The 17,114-nt window shown below is 38.4% G+C and overlaps 20 non-coding genes across 20 annotated transcripts; 5 read left to right on the forward strand and 15 right to left on the reverse strand.

Moving 5' to 3' along the window:
• Nucleotides 1-1,004: 1,004 nt before the first annotated feature.
• On the reverse strand, nucleotides 1,005-1,075 carry TRNAG-UCC (transfer RNA glycine (anticodon UCC)). Its single transcript has one exon. It is a non-coding gene; the product is annotated as a tRNA-Gly (tRNA).
• A 539-nt stretch (nucleotides 1,076-1,614) lies between these two features.
• Nucleotides 1,615-1,685, reverse strand: TRNAG-CCC (transfer RNA glycine (anticodon CCC)). The gene has a single exon. It is a non-coding gene; the product is annotated as a tRNA-Gly (tRNA).
• Nucleotides 1,686-2,134: 449 nt separating this feature from the next.
• On the forward strand, nucleotides 2,135-2,205 carry TRNAG-GCC (transfer RNA glycine (anticodon GCC)). The gene has a single exon. It is a non-coding gene; the product is annotated as a tRNA-Gly (tRNA).
• A 260-nt stretch (nucleotides 2,206-2,465) lies between these two features.
• TRNAN-GUU (transfer RNA asparagine (anticodon GUU)) lies at nucleotides 2,466-2,539 on the reverse strand. The gene has a single exon. It is a non-coding gene; the product is annotated as a tRNA-Asn (tRNA).
• Nucleotides 2,540-4,427: 1,888 nt separating this feature from the next.
• TRNAG-UCC (transfer RNA glycine (anticodon UCC)) lies at nucleotides 4,428-4,498 on the reverse strand. The gene has a single exon. It is a non-coding gene; the product is annotated as a tRNA-Gly (tRNA).
• A 539-nt stretch (nucleotides 4,499-5,037) lies between these two features.
• On the reverse strand, nucleotides 5,038-5,108 carry TRNAG-CCC (transfer RNA glycine (anticodon CCC)). The gene has a single exon. It is a non-coding gene; the product is annotated as a tRNA-Gly (tRNA).
• A 449-nt stretch (nucleotides 5,109-5,557) lies between these two features.
• On the forward strand, nucleotides 5,558-5,628 carry TRNAG-GCC (transfer RNA glycine (anticodon GCC)). The gene has a single exon. It is a non-coding gene; the product is annotated as a tRNA-Gly (tRNA).
• A 260-nt stretch (nucleotides 5,629-5,888) lies between these two features.
• TRNAN-GUU (transfer RNA asparagine (anticodon GUU)) lies at nucleotides 5,889-5,962 on the reverse strand. Its single transcript has one exon. It is a non-coding gene; the product is annotated as a tRNA-Asn (tRNA).
• Nucleotides 5,963-7,850: 1,888 nt separating this feature from the next.
• Nucleotides 7,851-7,921, reverse strand: TRNAG-UCC (transfer RNA glycine (anticodon UCC)). Its single transcript has one exon. It is a non-coding gene; the product is annotated as a tRNA-Gly (tRNA).
• A 539-nt stretch (nucleotides 7,922-8,460) lies between these two features.
• TRNAG-CCC (transfer RNA glycine (anticodon CCC)) lies at nucleotides 8,461-8,531 on the reverse strand. The gene has a single exon. It is a non-coding gene; the product is annotated as a tRNA-Gly (tRNA).
• Nucleotides 8,532-8,980: 449 nt separating this feature from the next.
• On the forward strand, nucleotides 8,981-9,051 carry TRNAG-GCC (transfer RNA glycine (anticodon GCC)). The gene has a single exon. It is a non-coding gene; the product is annotated as a tRNA-Gly (tRNA).
• A 260-nt stretch (nucleotides 9,052-9,311) lies between these two features.
• On the reverse strand, nucleotides 9,312-9,385 carry TRNAN-GUU (transfer RNA asparagine (anticodon GUU)). The gene has a single exon. It is a non-coding gene; the product is annotated as a tRNA-Asn (tRNA).
• A 1,888-nt stretch (nucleotides 9,386-11,273) lies between these two features.
• Nucleotides 11,274-11,344, reverse strand: TRNAG-UCC (transfer RNA glycine (anticodon UCC)). The gene has a single exon. It is a non-coding gene; the product is annotated as a tRNA-Gly (tRNA).
• Nucleotides 11,345-11,883: 539 nt separating this feature from the next.
• TRNAG-CCC (transfer RNA glycine (anticodon CCC)) lies at nucleotides 11,884-11,954 on the reverse strand. The gene has a single exon. It is a non-coding gene; the product is annotated as a tRNA-Gly (tRNA).
• A 449-nt stretch (nucleotides 11,955-12,403) lies between these two features.
• On the forward strand, nucleotides 12,404-12,474 carry TRNAG-GCC (transfer RNA glycine (anticodon GCC)). The gene has a single exon. It is a non-coding gene; the product is annotated as a tRNA-Gly (tRNA).
• A 260-nt stretch (nucleotides 12,475-12,734) lies between these two features.
• TRNAN-GUU (transfer RNA asparagine (anticodon GUU)) lies at nucleotides 12,735-12,808 on the reverse strand. The gene has a single exon. It is a non-coding gene; the product is annotated as a tRNA-Asn (tRNA).
• A 1,888-nt stretch (nucleotides 12,809-14,696) lies between these two features.
• On the reverse strand, nucleotides 14,697-14,767 carry TRNAG-UCC (transfer RNA glycine (anticodon UCC)). Its single transcript has one exon. It is a non-coding gene; the product is annotated as a tRNA-Gly (tRNA).
• A 539-nt stretch (nucleotides 14,768-15,306) lies between these two features.
• On the reverse strand, nucleotides 15,307-15,377 carry TRNAG-CCC (transfer RNA glycine (anticodon CCC)). Its single transcript has one exon. It is a non-coding gene; the product is annotated as a tRNA-Gly (tRNA).
• A 449-nt stretch (nucleotides 15,378-15,826) lies between these two features.
• TRNAG-GCC (transfer RNA glycine (anticodon GCC)) lies at nucleotides 15,827-15,897 on the forward strand. Its single transcript has one exon. It is a non-coding gene; the product is annotated as a tRNA-Gly (tRNA).
• A 260-nt stretch (nucleotides 15,898-16,157) lies between these two features.
• TRNAN-GUU (transfer RNA asparagine (anticodon GUU)) lies at nucleotides 16,158-16,231 on the reverse strand. The gene has a single exon. It is a non-coding gene; the product is annotated as a tRNA-Asn (tRNA).
• Between the last annotated feature and the right edge of the window lie 883 nt (nucleotides 16,232-17,114).

Consider the following 17,114-nt stretch of genomic DNA (forward strand, 5'->3'; position numbering starts at 1 on the left):
TTTTAGATTTTTTAAATTATTTGCAGCGATTTGATTGGTAAGTCCAAACCACGAAGTTTCTTATTTAGGTAATTTTGAACATTGTTAAGCCGAATGTCGAAATTAATGCTATGATTTTCAACAAAGCTCCATTTAGATAACAATTGATGGGCTTGGTCTCAGATGGACGAATTGAATCTTTCCACTCATTTTGCACGATACTTTTCACTTTTTTTTATTGCTAAATACATTAAATTGTTATTGCTTGCTATGGTATATAGACATACACATTTTATACCATGTGAAACTCGCACAGCTATAGTCTAACCTTTAATTAATTATAATATAATTTCTTTACTTTCACAAATAATTTGTGTTATAGCAATCGACAGGATTGTATAATTTGTACAAATTGATTCTTTAAATTACACATCGATCATTAAAAATCGTTGAAAAAATTGAAATTACTATATTTAATAATTAAAAATTCTTGACTTTGTAACTTTAATTTCAATTGAAACGATCATTTTCTACAATATCCTATAAAATCCTAGACATATCAAACAAAAGGACTATTCAATAATTAATTATCGTCGACTAGAGAAGTGAAATAATAATACAGATAATGTTAATTGAATATATCAGAAGTGCAGTGCCTGCGGTACATTTTAGGCCCAGAATTAGGTACGACAAAATAACCAGGAAATTGATAATACTTTAAATGCCATCGAAATATCGTCAATGTGAAGAAGATATATTTTTTAAAGTCGCGAAAATGGATAGTGTTCAATATATGAGCAATTATTTATGGTGGCATCGTCACAATGCCGGGCTTCAATTTTTAATCACTTGATAGCAATGTCGAACTGCGAAACACTGCTCATTCCTCACCTGCAAAATTATAGAAAGGTAAACCGTCTCTGCGCTCGTTGGTATCTGCTTTGCACTTGTCTTCGATCGGTTGACTCGTTAGTGCCATAAAAGTAAACGAATTCGACTGGGCGAATCGAAAAATAAGCTCCGATTGCATCGGACGGGAATCGAACCCGGATCACTCGCGTGGAAGGCGAGTATTCTACCATTGAACCACCGATGCGTCTGTTCGGATTCTTTGCTTCGTCATATGACGGTAAAATCGGCCCGATGCTTTAGCCGTAAATATGTATTTACGTACTGTACATTACCTTCCCACTAACGTTATTACTCGCGTTATTAAACTCACTGCATCATCCAGAATTGGTGTCAACAAGCCCGTGTCACTTCGTATTACGTTGCATCTTGTCAGATCGTCAGTCGCTTCATTTCCAGAGTTAGCCATACAACTTTAATCCAATTTCGAGCCGGTCCGAACGTTGCGGATAACCAGCAAGTGTTGCTTTGTGTTTTTGAAAGCAGATGTATAAGTTTAAGCTTATCGTCAGCGGCCACCCTTCTGTCGACTTTCGCTGTCCGTCAATTAAACACCAGATATGCTTTTCTGCATCGGTCGTGACCAGTTTGCAATTTCCAGTCCGGAACGCCATATTTTCTTGCACAATGCAAAACGAAGCTAAACCACGCGGTCGAATTTCTGCAAAATACCGTTACTTTCAGCGAAGAAAATCGTACAAAGCCGCAAAAGTTAAATTATCCGCATGCATCGGCCGGGAATCGAACCCGAATCACTCGCTTGGGAAGCGAGTATTCTTCCGTTGAACTACCAATGCTCTTCGCGCTGTCATCTCTACAAGAAATTCGACTTAAACTCGTCAGTGACTTTTCACCAACAGCATTTCATTGTCGAACCATCCACTAAGACGGCTCGCTAAGCGTTGCAGCGATTTCCTCTTACCCGAAACACAAAAACGATCAGTAAAATTAATTTAATGCGTTCAATTTTTCCCTCCTTCTTACAGCAGTTCGAAAGTTGAAGAGTAAACTGTTATAAGTTTTCAGTTTCAGTTTGGCAGGCAGATTAATATCAAGCAATGAATACGTGGCAGTCGTTGGAGCAAGCTTCGAATGTTGCGTCGTCTGAATCAGTTCGATGTACGACAATCGCGGTGACACACCAGCAGAGCATTAAATATTCGTACGTTGCAGCTCTAACTGACTATACGCGAACGTCATCGAGATTGATACAGTAGTAATAAATAGTCAGTGGTTTGAGAAACAGGCATCGGTGGTTCAATGGTAGAATACTCGCCTGCCACGCGGGTGATCCGGGTTCGATTCCCGGCCGATGCAGCGTGCTGGCGTTTCGTTTTGTCTAACCTGCTGTTAACGCGTGGCGCTTTCGTTTTATCAAAATGCATTTTTTCTTTAGAAGTTTGTTACATTTTTTTCGTTAAACGTATTGTTAAATTATTTAATAACAAAGCAAACAGCATCGAATTGTGACTCTGCAAAAGCGCAGTTTGAACGTATCTGTGCCTGCATTGCAGATTTTAAGCACGAAGTCGCCAAAAAATAATTAGAAAAAGTTCTTGCCGGACCATTGGCTAATTCGTCACCGGGTGGGATCGAACCACCAACCTTTCGGTTAACAGCCGAACGCGCTAACCGATTGCGCCACGGTGACACTAACACCCTGCTCTCCAAACGTCTATTCCAACATAAAGCACCGATAGAAACATCGTCATCGGCCGTGTCAGATAAATACCACATCGCAGTCGTCTTCTCTGCAGAACAAGGCAATGCCGCCGTTGTTTACCTTTCACATGAATAGCCTACTGTCGTCTGTCTAACTCATTTCAGGAAAAAAATTTCCGATTGAAATAACGTGACCATCGGTTCGCAGCGGAAGCTAGTATTTAGTTAATCAAAGCTCCTACGTGCTGTCGTCTTCCGTCTATCTTAGTCATTCCTCGAGTTTCAGCATAGACAAACTGACATACAGAAAAACGACACTGCGCAGTTATAGGTATACAGTTCTTTTAAATTGCAGTTAAATATATATGCTAAAGGGCCCTCTCACGAAATGAACACACAAAAAATATACTCCTAGAAAAATAACATATAAATATAATCGTACTTTTTCTTTTCTTTTGTCTAACGTATCTAGAATAGTGTTTATAATCACAACAAAATACATTGAAAATTCGTCACTAAACTTCAGATGTATTGTTTTTTCGGTACGAAGGATCATCATAGTATCGAGATTTTTATTCGTTCATACACGGACAGGAAACACGACAATATTAGATTTTTTAATACTTATTACTGTTAACGTGAATGCATATGCAAGTAATGATCCGCGATAATTCGTCTCTTCAGCAACGGAGACTGATTATCGGAAATATCACGAAATTCGATTTAAAACAATCCAAACGTTTTACTTAAAATTTCGTAGCGACGCAACAATAAAACTCTTACAATTTGTTTCGAGCGATCCAAGATTGCTGCTGCGAACAATTGAGTTTATAGTCCGTGCTATGAAAATTGATTGATTTGAAGCGTTATTTTTTTTAGATTTTTTAAATTATTTGCAGCGATTTGATTGGTAAGTCCAAACCACGAAGTTTCTTATTTAGGTAATTTTGAACATTGTTAAGCCGAATGTCGAAATTAATGCTATGATTTTCAACAAAGCTCCATTTAGATAACAATTGATGGGCTTGGTCTCAGATGGACGAATTGAATCTTTCCACTCATTTTGCACGATACTTTTCACTTTTTTTTATTGCTAAATACATTAAATTGTTATTGCTTGCTATGGTATATAGACATACACATTTTATACCATGTGAAACTCGCACAGCTATAGTCTAACCTTTAATTAATTATAATATAATTTCTTTACTTTCACAAATAATTTGTGTTATAGCAATCGACAGGATTGTATAATTTGTACAAATTGATTCTTTAAATTACACATCGATCATTAAAAATCGTTGAAAAAATTGAAATTACTATATTTAATAATTAAAAATTCTTGACTTTGTAACTTTAATTTCAATTGAAACGATCATTTTCTACAATATCCTATAAAATCCTAGACATATCAAACAAAAGGACTATTCAATAATTAATTATCGTCGACTAGAGAAGTGAAATAATAATACAGATAATGTTAATTGAATATATCAGAAGTGCAGTGCCTGCGGTACATTTTAGGCCCAGAATTAGGTACGACAAAATAACCAGGAAATTGATAATACTTTAAATGCCATCGAAATATCGTCAATGTGAAGAAGATATATTTTTTAAAGTCGCGAAAATGGATAGTGTTCAATATATGAGCAATTATTTATGGTGGCATCGTCACAATGCCGGGCTTCAATTTTTAATCACTTGATAGCAATGTCGAACTGCGAAACACTGCTCATTCCTCACCTGCAAAATTATAGAAAGGTAAACCGTCTCTGCGCTCGTTGGTATCTGCTTTGCACTTGTCTTCGATCGGTTGACTCGTTAGTGCCATAAAAGTAAACGAATTCGACTGGGCGAATCGAAAAATAAGCTCCGATTGCATCGGACGGGAATCGAACCCGGATCACTCGCGTGGAAGGCGAGTATTCTACCATTGAACCACCGATGCGTCTGTTCGGATTCTTTGCTTCGTCATATGACGGTAAAATCGGCCCGATGCTTTAGCCGTAAATATGTATTTACGTACTGTACATTACCTTCCCACTAACGTTATTACTCGCGTTATTAAACTCACTGCATCATCCAGAATTGGTGTCAACAAGCCCGTGTCACTTCGTATTACGTTGCATCTTGTCAGATCGTCAGTCGCTTCATTTCCAGAGTTAGCCATACAACTTTAATCCAATTTCGAGCCGGTCCGAACGTTGCGGATAACCAGCAAGTGTTGCTTTGTGTTTTTGAAAGCAGATGTATAAGTTTAAGCTTATCGTCAGCGGCCACCCTTCTGTCGACTTTCGCTGTCCGTCAATTAAACACCAGATATGCTTTTCTGCATCGGTCGTGACCAGTTTGCAATTTCCAGTCCGGAACGCCATATTTTCTTGCACAATGCAAAACGAAGCTAAACCACGCGGTCGAATTTCTGCAAAATACCGTTACTTTCAGCGAAGAAAATCGTACAAAGCCGCAAAAGTTAAATTATCCGCATGCATCGGCCGGGAATCGAACCCGAATCACTCGCTTGGGAAGCGAGTATTCTTCCGTTGAACTACCAATGCTCTTCGCGCTGTCATCTCTACAAGAAATTCGACTTAAACTCGTCAGTGACTTTTCACCAACAGCATTTCATTGTCGAACCATCCACTAAGACGGCTCGCTAAGCGTTGCAGCGATTTCCTCTTACCCGAAACACAAAAACGATCAGTAAAATTAATTTAATGCGTTCAATTTTTCCCTCCTTCTTACAGCAGTTCGAAAGTTGAAGAGTAAACTGTTATAAGTTTTCAGTTTCAGTTTGGCAGGCAGATTAATATCAAGCAATGAATACGTGGCAGTCGTTGGAGCAAGCTTCGAATGTTGCGTCGTCTGAATCAGTTCGATGTACGACAATCGCGGTGACACACCAGCAGAGCATTAAATATTCGTACGTTGCAGCTCTAACTGACTATACGCGAACGTCATCGAGATTGATACAGTAGTAATAAATAGTCAGTGGTTTGAGAAACAGGCATCGGTGGTTCAATGGTAGAATACTCGCCTGCCACGCGGGTGATCCGGGTTCGATTCCCGGCCGATGCAGCGTGCTGGCGTTTCGTTTTGTCTAACCTGCTGTTAACGCGTGGCGCTTTCGTTTTATCAAAATGCATTTTTTCTTTAGAAGTTTGTTACATTTTTTTCGTTAAACGTATTGTTAAATTATTTAATAACAAAGCAAACAGCATCGAATTGTGACTCTGCAAAAGCGCAGTTTGAACGTATCTGTGCCTGCATTGCAGATTTTAAGCACGAAGTCGCCAAAAAATAATTAGAAAAAGTTCTTGCCGGACCATTGGCTAATTCGTCACCGGGTGGGATCGAACCACCAACCTTTCGGTTAACAGCCGAACGCGCTAACCGATTGCGCCACGGTGACACTAACACCCTGCTCTCCAAACGTCTATTCCAACATAAAGCACCGATAGAAACATCGTCATCGGCCGTGTCAGATAAATACCACATCGCAGTCGTCTTCTCTGCAGAACAAGGCAATGCCGCCGTTGTTTACCTTTCACATGAATAGCCTACTGTCGTCTGTCTAACTCATTTCAGGAAAAAAATTTCCGATTGAAATAACGTGACCATCGGTTCGCAGCGGAAGCTAGTATTTAGTTAATCAAAGCTCCTACGTGCTGTCGTCTTCCGTCTATCTTAGTCATTCCTCGAGTTTCAGCATAGACAAACTGACATACAGAAAAACGACACTGCGCAGTTATAGGTATACAGTTCTTTTAAATTGCAGTTAAATATATATGCTAAAGGGCCCTCTCACGAAATGAACACACAAAAAATATACTCCTAGAAAAATAACATATAAATATAATCGTACTTTTTCTTTTCTTTTGTCTAACGTATCTAGAATAGTGTTTATAATCACAACAAAATACATTGAAAATTCGTCACTAAACTTCAGATGTATTGTTTTTTCGGTACGAAGGATCATCATAGTATCGAGATTTTTATTCGTTCATACACGGACAGGAAACACGACAATATTAGATTTTTTAATACTTATTACTGTTAACGTGAATGCATATGCAAGTAATGATCCGCGATAATTCGTCTCTTCAGCAACGGAGACTGATTATCGGAAATATCACGAAATTCGATTTAAAACAATCCAAACGTTTTACTTAAAATTTCGTAGCGACGCAACAATAAAACTCTTACAATTTGTTTCGAGCGATCCAAGATTGCTGCTGCGAACAATTGAGTTTATAGTCCGTGCTATGAAAATTGATTGATTTGAAGCGTTATTTTTTTTAGATTTTTTAAATTATTTGCAGCGATTTGATTGGTAAGTCCAAACCACGAAGTTTCTTATTTAGGTAATTTTGAACATTGTTAAGCCGAATGTCGAAATTAATGCTATGATTTTCAACAAAGCTCCATTTAGATAACAATTGATGGGCTTGGTCTCAGATGGACGAATTGAATCTTTCCACTCATTTTGCACGATACTTTTCACTTTTTTTTATTGCTAAATACATTAAATTGTTATTGCTTGCTATGGTATATAGACATACACATTTTATACCATGTGAAACTCGCACAGCTATAGTCTAACCTTTAATTAATTATAATATAATTTCTTTACTTTCACAAATAATTTGTGTTATAGCAATCGACAGGATTGTATAATTTGTACAAATTGATTCTTTAAATTACACATCGATCATTAAAAATCGTTGAAAAAATTGAAATTACTATATTTAATAATTAAAAATTCTTGACTTTGTAACTTTAATTTCAATTGAAACGATCATTTTCTACAATATCCTATAAAATCCTAGACATATCAAACAAAAGGACTATTCAATAATTAATTATCGTCGACTAGAGAAGTGAAATAATAATACAGATAATGTTAATTGAATATATCAGAAGTGCAGTGCCTGCGGTACATTTTAGGCCCAGAATTAGGTACGACAAAATAACCAGGAAATTGATAATACTTTAAATGCCATCGAAATATCGTCAATGTGAAGAAGATATATTTTTTAAAGTCGCGAAAATGGATAGTGTTCAATATATGAGCAATTATTTATGGTGGCATCGTCACAATGCCGGGCTTCAATTTTTAATCACTTGATAGCAATGTCGAACTGCGAAACACTGCTCATTCCTCACCTGCAAAATTATAGAAAGGTAAACCGTCTCTGCGCTCGTTGGTATCTGCTTTGCACTTGTCTTCGATCGGTTGACTCGTTAGTGCCATAAAAGTAAACGAATTCGACTGGGCGAATCGAAAAATAAGCTCCGATTGCATCGGACGGGAATCGAACCCGGATCACTCGCGTGGAAGGCGAGTATTCTACCATTGAACCACCGATGCGTCTGTTCGGATTCTTTGCTTCGTCATATGACGGTAAAATCGGCCCGATGCTTTAGCCGTAAATATGTATTTACGTACTGTACATTACCTTCCCACTAACGTTATTACTCGCGTTATTAAACTCACTGCATCATCCAGAATTGGTGTCAACAAGCCCGTGTCACTTCGTATTACGTTGCATCTTGTCAGATCGTCAGTCGCTTCATTTCCAGAGTTAGCCATACAACTTTAATCCAATTTCGAGCCGGTCCGAACGTTGCGGATAACCAGCAAGTGTTGCTTTGTGTTTTTGAAAGCAGATGTATAAGTTTAAGCTTATCGTCAGCGGCCACCCTTCTGTCGACTTTCGCTGTCCGTCAATTAAACACCAGATATGCTTTTCTGCATCGGTCGTGACCAGTTTGCAATTTCCAGTCCGGAACGCCATATTTTCTTGCACAATGCAAAACGAAGCTAAACCACGCGGTCGAATTTCTGCAAAATACCGTTACTTTCAGCGAAGAAAATCGTACAAAGCCGCAAAAGTTAAATTATCCGCATGCATCGGCCGGGAATCGAACCCGAATCACTCGCTTGGGAAGCGAGTATTCTTCCGTTGAACTACCAATGCTCTTCGCGCTGTCATCTCTACAAGAAATTCGACTTAAACTCGTCAGTGACTTTTCACCAACAGCATTTCATTGTCGAACCATCCACTAAGACGGCTCGCTAAGCGTTGCAGCGATTTCCTCTTACCCGAAACACAAAAACGATCAGTAAAATTAATTTAATGCGTTCAATTTTTCCCTCCTTCTTACAGCAGTTCGAAAGTTGAAGAGTAAACTGTTATAAGTTTTCAGTTTCAGTTTGGCAGGCAGATTAATATCAAGCAATGAATACGTGGCAGTCGTTGGAGCAAGCTTCGAATGTTGCGTCGTCTGAATCAGTTCGATGTACGACAATCGCGGTGACACACCAGCAGAGCATTAAATATTCGTACGTTGCAGCTCTAACTGACTATACGCGAACGTCATCGAGATTGATACAGTAGTAATAAATAGTCAGTGGTTTGAGAAACAGGCATCGGTGGTTCAATGGTAGAATACTCGCCTGCCACGCGGGTGATCCGGGTTCGATTCCCGGCCGATGCAGCGTGCTGGCGTTTCGTTTTGTCTAACCTGCTGTTAACGCGTGGCGCTTTCGTTTTATCAAAATGCATTTTTTCTTTAGAAGTTTGTTACATTTTTTTCGTTAAACGTATTGTTAAATTATTTAATAACAAAGCAAACAGCATCGAATTGTGACTCTGCAAAAGCGCAGTTTGAACGTATCTGTGCCTGCATTGCAGATTTTAAGCACGAAGTCGCCAAAAAATAATTAGAAAAAGTTCTTGCCGGACCATTGGCTAATTCGTCACCGGGTGGGATCGAACCACCAACCTTTCGGTTAACAGCCGAACGCGCTAACCGATTGCGCCACGGTGACACTAACACCCTGCTCTCCAAACGTCTATTCCAACATAAAGCACCGATAGAAACATCGTCATCGGCCGTGTCAGATAAATACCACATCGCAGTCGTCTTCTCTGCAGAACAAGGCAATGCCGCCGTTGTTTACCTTTCACATGAATAGCCTACTGTCGTCTGTCTAACTCATTTCAGGAAAAAAATTTCCGATTGAAATAACGTGACCATCGGTTCGCAGCGGAAGCTAGTATTTAGTTAATCAAAGCTCCTACGTGCTGTCGTCTTCCGTCTATCTTAGTCATTCCTCGAGTTTCAGCATAGACAAACTGACATACAGAAAAACGACACTGCGCAGTTATAGGTATACAGTTCTTTTAAATTGCAGTTAAATATATATGCTAAAGGGCCCTCTCACGAAATGAACACACAAAAAATATACTCCTAGAAAAATAACATATAAATATAATCGTACTTTTTCTTTTCTTTTGTCTAACGTATCTAGAATAGTGTTTATAATCACAACAAAATACATTGAAAATTCGTCACTAAACTTCAGATGTATTGTTTTTTCGGTACGAAGGATCATCATAGTATCGAGATTTTTATTCGTTCATACACGGACAGGAAACACGACAATATTAGATTTTTTAATACTTATTACTGTTAACGTGAATGCATATGCAAGTAATGATCCGCGATAATTCGTCTCTTCAGCAACGGAGACTGATTATCGGAAATATCACGAAATTCGATTTAAAACAATCCAAACGTTTTACTTAAAATTTCGTAGCGACGCAACAATAAAACTCTTACAATTTGTTTCGAGCGATCCAAGATTGCTGCTGCGAACAATTGAGTTTATAGTCCGTGCTATGAAAATTGATTGATTTGAAGCGTTATTTTTTTTAGATTTTTTAAATTATTTGCAGCGATTTGATTGGTAAGTCCAAACCACGAAGTTTCTTATTTAGGTAATTTTGAACATTGTTAAGCCGAATGTCGAAATTAATGCTATGATTTTCAACAAAGCTCCATTTAGATAACAATTGATGGGCTTGGTCTCAGATGGACGAATTGAATCTTTCCACTCATTTTGCACGATACTTTTCACTTTTTTTTATTGCTAAATACATTAAATTGTTATTGCTTGCTATGGTATATAGACATACACATTTTATACCATGTGAAACTCGCACAGCTATAGTCTAACCTTTAATTAATTATAATATAATTTCTTTACTTTCACAAATAATTTGTGTTATAGCAATCGACAGGATTGTATAATTTGTACAAATTGATTCTTTAAATTACACATCGATCATTAAAAATCGTTGAAAAAATTGAAATTACTATATTTAATAATTAAAAATTCTTGACTTTGTAACTTTAATTTCAATTGAAACGATCATTTTCTACAATATCCTATAAAATCCTAGACATATCAAACAAAAGGACTATTCAATAATTAATTATCGTCGACTAGAGAAGTGAAATAATAATACAGATAATGTTAATTGAATATATCAGAAGTGCAGTGCCTGCGGTACATTTTAGGCCCAGAATTAGGTACGACAAAATAACCAGGAAATTGATAATACTTTAAATGCCATCGAAATATCGTCAATGTGAAGAAGATATATTTTTTAAAGTCGCGAAAATGGATAGTGTTCAATATATGAGCAATTATTTATGGTGGCATCGTCACAATGCCGGGCTTCAATTTTTAATCACTTGATAGCAATGTCGAACTGCGAAACACTGCTCATTCCTCACCTGCAAAATTATAGAAAGGTAAACCGTCTCTGCGCTCGTTGGTATCTGCTTTGCACTTGTCTTCGATCGGTTGACTCGTTAGTGCCATAAAAGTAAACGAATTCGACTGGGCGAATCGAAAAATAAGCTCCGATTGCATCGGACGGGAATCGAACCCGGATCACTCGCGTGGAAGGCGAGTATTCTACCATTGAACCACCGATGCGTCTGTTCGGATTCTTTGCTTCGTCATATGACGGTAAAATCGGCCCGATGCTTTAGCCGTAAATATGTATTTACGTACTGTACATTACCTTCCCACTAACGTTATTACTCGCGTTATTAAACTCACTGCATCATCCAGAATTGGTGTCAACAAGCCCGTGTCACTTCGTATTACGTTGCATCTTGTCAGATCGTCAGTCGCTTCATTTCCAGAGTTAGCCATACAACTTTAATCCAATTTCGAGCCGGTCCGAACGTTGCGGATAACCAGCAAGTGTTGCTTTGTGTTTTTGAAAGCAGATGTATAAGTTTAAGCTTATCGTCAGCGGCCACCCTTCTGTCGACTTTCGCTGTCCGTCAATTAAACACCAGATATGCTTTTCTGCATCGGTCGTGACCAGTTTGCAATTTCCAGTCCGGAACGCCATATTTTCTTGCACAATGCAAAACGAAGCTAAACCACGCGGTCGAATTTCTGCAAAATACCGTTACTTTCAGCGAAGAAAATCGTACAAAGCCGCAAAAGTTAAATTATCCGCATGCATCGGCCGGGAATCGAACCCGAATCACTCGCTTGGGAAGCGAGTATTCTTCCGTTGAACTACCAATGCTCTTCGCGCTGTCATCTCTACAAGAAATTCGACTTAAACTCGTCAGTGACTTTTCACCAACAGCATTTCATTGTCGAACCATCCACTAAGACGGCTCGCTAAGCGTTGCAGCGATTTCCTCTTACCCGAAACACAAAAACGATCAGTAAAATTAATTTAATGCGTTCAATTTTTCCCTCCTTCTTACAGCAGTTCGAAAGTTGAAGAGTAAACTGTTATAAGTTTTCAGTTTCAGTTTGGCAGGCAGATTAATATCAAGCAATGAATACGTGGCAGTCGTTGGAGCAAGCTTCGAATGTTGCGTCGTCTGAATCAGTTCGATGTACGACAATCGCGGTGACACACCAGCAGAGCATTAAATATTCGTACGTTGCAGCTCTAACTGACTATACGCGAACGTCATCGAGATTGATACAGTAGTAATAAATAGTCAGTGGTTTGAGAAACAGGCATCGGTGGTTCAATGGTAGAATACTCGCCTGCCACGCGGGTGATCCGGGTTCGATTCCCGGCCGATGCAGCGTGCTGGCGTTTCGTTTTGTCTAACCTGCTGTTAACGCGTGGCGCTTTCGTTTTATCAAAATGCATTTTTTCTTTAGAAGTTTGTTACATTTTTTTCGTTAAACGTATTGTTAAATTATTTAATAACAAAGCAAACAGCATCGAATTGTGACTCTGCAAAAGCGCAGTTTGAACGTATCTGTGCCTGCATTGCAGATTTTAAGCACGAAGTCGCCAAAAAATAATTAGAAAAAGTTCTTGCCGGACCATTGGCTAATTCGTCACCGGGTGGGATCGAACCACCAACCTTTCGGTTAACAGCCGAACGCGCTAACCGATTGCGCCACGGTGACACTAACACCCTGCTCTCCAAACGTCTATTCCAACATAAAGCACCGATAGAAACATCGTCATCGGCCGTGTCAGATAAATACCACATCGCAGTCGTCTTCTCTGCAGAACAAGGCAATGCCGCCGTTGTTTACCTTTCACATGAATAGCCTACTGTCGTCTGTCTAACTCATTTCAGGAAAAAAATTTCCGATTGAAATAACGTGACCATCGGTTCGCAGCGGAAGCTAGTATTTAGTTAATCAAAGCTCCTACGTGCTGTCGTCTTCCGTCTATCTTAGTCATTCCTCGAGTTTCAGCATAGACAAACTGACATACAGAAAAACGACACTGCGCAGTTATAGGTATACAGTTCTTTTAAATTGCAGTTAAATATATATGCTAAAGGGCCCTCTCACGAAATGAACACACAAAAAATATACTCCTAGAAAAATAACATATAAATATAATCGTACTTTTTCTTTTCTTTTGTCTAACGTATCTAGAATAGTGTTTATAATCACAACAAAATACATTGAAAATTCGTCACTAAACTTCAGATGTATTGTTTTTTCGGTACGAAGGATCATCATAGTATCGAGATTTTTATTCGTTCATACACGGACAGGAAACACGACAATATTAGATTTTTTAATACTTATTACTGTTAACGTGAATGCATATGCAAGTAATGATCCGCGATAATTCGTCTCTTCAGCAACGGAGACTGATTATCGGAAATATCACGAAATTCGATTTAAAACAATCCAAACGTTTTACTTAAAATTTCGTAGCGACGCAACAATAAAACTCTTACAATTTGTTTCGAGCGATCCAAGATTGCTGCTGCGAACAATTGAGTTTATAGTCCGTGCTATGAAAATTGATTGATTTGAAGCGTTATTTTTTTTAGATTTTTTAAATTATTTGCAGCGATTTGATTGGTAAGTCCAAACCACGAAGTTTCTTATTTAGGTAATTTTGAACATTGTTAAGCCGAATGTCGAAATTAATGCTATGATTTTCAACAAAGCTCCATTTAGATAACAATTGATGGGCTTGGTCTCAGATGGACGAATTGAATCTTTCCACTCATTTTGCACGATACTTTTCACTTTTTTTTATTGCTAAATACATTAAATTGTTATTGCTTGCTATGGTATATAGACATACACATTTTATACCATGTGAAACTCGCACAGCTATAGTCTAACCTTTAATTAATTATAATATAATTTCTTTACTTTCACAAATAATTTGTGTTATAGCAATCGACAGGATTGTATAATTTGTACAAATTGATTCTTTAAATTACACATCGATCATTAAAAATCGTTGAAAAAATTGAAATTACTATATTTAATAATTAAAAATTCTTGACTTTGTAACTTTAATTTCAATTGAAACGATCATTTTCTACAATATCCTATAAAATCCTAGACATATCAAACAAAAGGACTATTCAATAATTAATTATCGTCGACTAGAGAAGTGAAATAATAATACAGATAATGTTAATTGAATATATCAGAAGTGCAGTGCCTGCGGTACATTTTAGGCCCAGAATTAGGTACGACAAAATAACCAGGAAATTGATAATACTTTAAATGCCATCGAAATATCGTCAATGTGAAGAAGATATATTTTTTAAAGTCGCGAAAATGGATAGTGTTCAATATATGAGCAATTATTTATGGTGGCATCGTCACAATGCCGGGCTTCAATTTTTAATCACTTGATAGCAATGTCGAACTGCGAAACACTGCTCATTCCTCACCTGCAAAATTATAGAAAGGTAAACCGTCTCTGCGCTCGTTGGTATCTGCTTTGCACTTGTCTTCGATCGGTTGACTCGTTAGTGCCATAAAAGTAAACGAATTCGACTGGGCGAATCGAAAAATAAGCTCCGATTGCATCGGACGGGAATCGAACCCGGATCACTCGCGTGGAAGGCGAGTATTCTACCATTGAACCACCGATGCGTCTGTTCGGATTCTTTGCTTCGTCATATGACGGTAAAATCGGCCCGATGCTTTAGCCGTAAATATGTATTTACGTACTGTACATTACCTTCCCACTAACGTTATTACTCGCGTTATTAAACTCACTGCATCATCCAGAATTGGTGTCAACAAGCCCGTGTCACTTCGTATTACGTTGCATCTTGTCAGATCGTCAGTCGCTTCATTTCCAGAGTTAGCCATACAACTTTAATCCAATTTCGAGCCGGTCCGAACGTTGCGGATAACCAGCAAGTGTTGCTTTGTGTTTTTGAAAGCAGATGTATAAGTTTAAGCTTATCGTCAGCGGCCACCCTTCTGTCGACTTTCGCTGTCCGTCAATTAAACACCAGATATGCTTTTCTGCATCGGTCGTGACCAGTTTGCAATTTCCAGTCCGGAACGCCATATTTTCTTGCACAATGCAAAACGAAGCTAAACCACGCGGTCGAATTTCTGCAAAATACCGTTACTTTCAGCGAAGAAAATCGTACAAAGCCGCAAAAGTTAAATTATCCGCATGCATCGGCCGGGAATCGAACCCGAATCACTCGCTTGGGAAGCGAGTATTCTTCCGTTGAACTACCAATGCTCTTCGCGCTGTCATCTCTACAAGAAATTCGACTTAAACTCGTCAGTGACTTTTCACCAACAGCATTTCATTGTCGAACCATCCACTAAGACGGCTCGCTAAGCGTTGCAGCGATTTCCTCTTACCCGAAACACAAAAACGATCAGTAAAATTAATTTAATGCGTTCAATTTTTCCCTCCTTCTTACAGCAGTTCGAAAGTTGAAGAGTAAACTGTTATAAGTTTTCAGTTTCAGTTTGGCAGGCAGATTAATATCAAGCAATGAATACGTGGCAGTCGTTGGAGCAAGCTTCGAATGTTGCGTCGTCTGAATCAGTTCGATGTACGACAATCGCGGTGACACACCAGCAGAGCATTAAATATTCGTACGTTGCAGCTCTAACTGACTATACGCGAACGTCATCGAGATTGATACAGTAGTAATAAATAGTCAGTGGTTTGAGAAACAGGCATCGGTGGTTCAATGGTAGAATACTCGCCTGCCACGCGGGTGATCCGGGTTCGATTCCCGGCCGATGCAGCGTGCTGGCGTTTCGTTTTGTCTAACCTGCTGTTAACGCGTGGCGCTTTCGTTTTATCAAAATGCATTTTTTCTTTAGAAGTTTGTTACATTTTTTTCGTTAAACGTATTGTTAAATTATTTAATAACAAAGCAAACAGCATCGAATTGTGACTCTGCAAAAGCGCAGTTTGAACGTATCTGTGCCTGCATTGCAGATTTTAAGCACGAAGTCGCCAAAAAATAATTAGAAAAAGTTCTTGCCGGACCATTGGCTAATTCGTCACCGGGTGGGATCGAACCACCAACCTTTCGGTTAACAGCCGAACGCGCTAACCGATTGCGCCACGGTGACACTAACACCCTGCTCTCCAAACGTCTATTCCAACATAAAGCACCGATAGAAACATCGTCATCGGCCGTGTCAGATAAATACCACATCGCAGTCGTCTTCTCTGCAGAACAAGGCAATGCCGCCGTTGTTTACCTTTCACATGAATAGCCTACTGTCGTCTGTCTAACTCATTTCAGGAAAAAAATTTCCGATTGAAATAACGTGACCATCGGTTCGCAGCGGAAGCTAGTATTTAGTTAATCAAAGCTCCTACGTGCTGTCGTCTTCCGTCTATCTTAGTCATTCCTCGAGTTTCAGCATAGACAAACTGACATACAGAAAAACGACACTGCGCAGTTATAGGTATACAGTTCTTTTAAATTGCAGTTAAATATATATGCTAAAGGGCCCTCTCACGAAATGAACACACAAAAAATATACTCCTAGAAAAATAACATATAAATATAATCGTACTTTTTCTTTTCTTTTGTCTAACGTATCTAGAATAGTGTTTATAATCACAACAAAATACATTGAAAATTCGTCACTAAACTTCAGATGTATTGTTTTTTCGGTACGAAGGATCATCATAGTATCGAGATTTTTATTCGTTCATACACGGACAGGAAACACGACAATATTAGATTTTTTAATACTTATTACTGTTAACGTGAATGCATATGCAAGTAATGATCCGCGATAATTCGTCTCTTCAGCAACGGAGACTGATTATCGGAAATATCACGAAATTCGATTTAAAACAATCCAAACGTTTTACTTAAAATTTCGTAGCGACGCAACAATAAAACTCTTACAATTTGTTTCGAGCGATCCAAGATTGCTGCTGCGAACAATTGAGTTTATAGTCCGTGCTATGAAAATTGATTGATTTGAAGCGTTATTT

Source organism: Centruroides vittatus, unplaced genomic scaffold (assembly GCF_030686945.1).
Source record: "Centruroides vittatus isolate TY-2023 unplaced genomic scaffold, ASM3068694v2 contig_2303, whole genome shotgun sequence".
Taxonomy (NCBI): domain Eukaryota; kingdom Metazoa; phylum Arthropoda; class Arachnida; order Scorpiones; family Buthidae; genus Centruroides; species Centruroides vittatus.